Genomic DNA, 3,834 nt, shown 5'->3' on the forward strand with positions numbered 1-3,834 from the left:
GCGAAGATCCTGGCTAATTGACTCCTCCCCCTGCTTCCCTCCTTGATCAATTTAGATGAAGTTGGATTCATACCGAGTAGGGAAGCAAGGGACAACACCATTAAGGCCCTTAACCTCCACCATTGGCTGTGTAAATCTAACACTTCCGGTTTTTTCCTTTCCCTGGATCAAAAAAAGGCCTTTGATAGAATTGCTTGGGACTATCTGCAAGCGTCTTTGACGGCACTGGGTTTGGGTGAGAAGGTGCTCAATTTCATTATGACCCTGTACACGGGCCCTACTGCTTGAGTCCGGGTCAATGGACATTTATCAAACTCTTTTCACCTAGAAAACGGAACGAGTCAGGGTTGTCCCCTCTCCCCACTCTTGTTTGTCCTATCCCTTGAGCCCCTATGTTTTGCCTCAAAACAAAGTGTTTTTAACACTACTACAATCGCTCACTAATACACGGATTAGGCTTAATAAATATTAAAGCAAAACATGATTTATTGAATAAATTCTGTTAGTATAATAACATAAGAATTGTCAGAATTACAAATCATATTTAGATCATATTATAGCAAGAATAAAGCATCAATACATCACCGGATATTGTAGCATCACCCGTTGCCCAACGATTGGGGGACTCTCAGCAATCAGCAAAGAGGAAATCCAGGAAATCACCGCAAGGCACGTCTGCCGCATCTTCAATGAGTCCCAAATTCCCCTAGAATCCCCCGTCTTTTATATACATAATTTGCAGTGTCCTTGTTTACTGCCATGCGCAGTAGACTCTATTTGTGTAACTATTGTGACTATGAACCTTGACCTGTTCGACTATATATCTTATAACTATAAATCCTTGACTGATTGCAACTGCACATCTGGTAGCTATGAATCATAGATCTAGCCTTGATAGATTTTAACAATGTCCTTGTCTTATTATTCTAAACTCTAGTTACCCCTCCACTGATATATCCTACTAAAATTATGGCAATTGAGTGTCAATCATCCTTCACACATACATTCTATACACCCATGTCACATATGTATCACAATCGGTCCTTGATTGAAACTCAAGTGACATAAGTTGCCATGACCATAATTGGTCGCTTGCAAAATAGCTTGTAAGCTATATAACAGTTCCATATAGTTAATAAAACTATTATAATCATAATAATCAGTAGAGGGTGAACCAGAAAATCTAGAACCTTAGTAGCTGAAGGGGAATAGCCTAGAAACACATCCCACCTGTGATGGGAAGTAGCTTCCGCTATACTAGACCCCACTTTTATCAATTTTCCACCTACTGTGGTCGCAGTCACAATGTGTTGTGCAATCGTCTTATTTAAATATTTGATATGTTGTTGGACTTCTATTGATTCATTCATTAATTGTTTCAAAACCGTTAAATTGAACTCCCAATTGGGGATCTCCAATTAGAAGCCCTTCCAATATTCTTGGACTGATTCTTCCTTGTCACCCTGTAATATAAAGGTTTCATTGGGCCAAATTAAAGAAGACAGGTTACTAACACAGCCTGAGAAGGGAACTCTCATTCCCTTTACCACAGGAGTGTTAGTCACCATACACACAGTTTGCGGAGCTATTTCAATCATCATCTCATAGGAAATTGGTAAGATGGTCCATTTACATATATTTACAGTGTTCTGTAACAAGCATGGCTCATATACAAAAGACTGTAGCTTACAGATTTTTCCCTCTAAAGTATCATCGCAAAAAGAAAGATCATGAGTCTTAATATCATTATCTACATGGGTGCCATATAGTTCTAGGCTCCAATAATGTTGAGCTCCAGGCGTACCAATAATCAAAGGCATCACAACAAATTTACACATTATAGTTGATTTAGTAATATTATACATTATTATTGTCCCAAGGCAGGTAGTGTCATTACAAATCATCTTTTGAGCATCCAAATGTATCCACATATCTATGGGGACATTCTTGTTGAACACGGTCCTCCATACTAATTCATTTCCGGTCATCAACGTAGCCTGCATATTAACTTTTTGTTGTTGCTCATACATGGTTTGCAATGTACACACTGTCCAGTTAATAAATTTTGCAACATTAGTGTCAAAACCTTTTGCAACATTATTTGAAGCATTTGTTAAATGAAGCATCATGTTATCAACTCCAGCAGCTATACTAACTGGATGAAATATAGTAGGCATCTATTTAGAAAAGCAGTATTTGCTTTAGTCTTAGTGGTACAGTTTCTTGTTAAGGACCTCCTATTTGCAGCTGACAAATAAGTGAAGCTTGCTTCCTGTTGGCAACAGCAAATGCTAACTTCAGAGATTACATTTATCACACCTTCATTTCCATGAACCGCATATGTTGGCTTGTAACCCTCTATTGGAGCTCCTGTCCATACAGTACCATTGAAGGTTATATTTAGAATGAGGCAGGGCTGATTAGCTGGGAATATAAAATCATCTTGAGTTCTTATTCGTATGCACGCTTTTCCAACCCCAACTCATTCTGGCAATGCCGGTTTCTGTTACTTTAACTCCCGGTGTCCACACTCCGATCTCTAATTCAACCAACCACACGATACCAAGGATTCCAAGACTGAAGGTAAGTATATTGTTGCTCTGTGAAAGACAATACAATATGAATCATTCTCACAAGTAACATTTTCCTTGTGGGATGTATTCCCACTTTTCTCTACCTGGTTTCATGATCAGTAGGGTGCAATCCTTACCTACAGCTATTACTTCTGCAGGTTCTGGGGGACCAAATGCCCCCTGTACCCAAATTTTAGTCCCCACATTAACTGTGTTAGTAGAGCCAAAGCCTTGGTCTCCTCTAACCGTTAACTTTGTGGGAGCTTCGCCTTCTTTAATGTTAGCGATATACAAAGGAATCAAAAGTAACTGAGCTACTCGGTCCTGGGCTGGTAAAATCATAGCTTCAGTGCTAAGGTTGATTATCACTACTTTGATTTCTCCCTGGTAATCAGCATCTATTACTCCTCCTAGAACTACTGTTCCTCAGAGCGCCATAGTTGATCTAGTTGCTAATTGACCATATGCATCAGACCCTTGCAATTTCTTTAAAGTGGATTTTAGTATACCATTCATTCGCTCCACCAACCCAGCTGCTTGAGGGTAGTAGGGAATGTGGTACACCCATTCAATGTTATGCTGCATGGCATAATCTTTTACCTGTTGTCCTGTGAAGTGGGAACCATTGTCTGTCTGAATTTGCAAAGGAGTACCATAATATTGGGTTATCACTTCTATAGTCCTCAAAGTACTCCACTGAGTAGCAGCTTTGCAGGGGAACCCTACTAGATAACCTGAGTAAGTATCTACCGCCATGCAAATATACTTACATCCCCTGCTTGTTGGGAGAGGTCCGATGAAATCCATCTGCCATGTCTGACCTGGCAACTTACCTCTTCCAATGTGTCCCATCACTGTGTGTGGGACTTTCCTTTTCTGTACATGTTGGCATACTGGACACTTAAGGATGATGAATTTAATTATGTCCATAGTTAATGGTATCCCCCTTTCCTGTGCCCACCTGTAAGTGGCCTTTTCTCCAAGATGTCCACTTTTTTTGGTGAGCCCAAAGGGCTGTACCCTGCAGCCATGTTTCCTGAATTTCAGCTTCTCTTTCTGTATCGGATGTTTTGGATATGGCTGCAGCGGTGTCTGCTTGAGAATTAAACAAACGTTCTAATGAGTCAAGAGGGACATGAGCATCCACATGATAAACAATTACCGTCATGTTTTGAACAAAACTTTCAATGTCCTGCCACACCTCTTTTCCCCACACTTCCTTACTATGTATCTTTCTCAACAACATACACATCTGTTCCAT

General features: G+C 40.0%; 1 pseudogene; it reads right to left on the minus strand.

Annotated features, from left to right (window-relative positions):
* Window positions 1–581: 581 nt before the first annotated feature.
* LOC149460066 (uncharacterized) lies at window positions 582–2,177 on the minus strand (annotated as a pseudogene).
* Between the last annotated feature and the right edge of the window lie 1,657 nt (window positions 2,178–3,834).

The sequence above is a fragment of the Staurois parvus genome, unplaced genomic scaffold (genome assembly GCF_062004578.1).
Source record: "Staurois parvus isolate SC_StPar_1 unplaced genomic scaffold, SC_StPar_1.0 ptg000235l, whole genome shotgun sequence".
Classification (NCBI taxonomy): Eukaryota; Metazoa; Chordata; class Amphibia; order Anura; family Ranidae; genus Staurois; species Staurois parvus.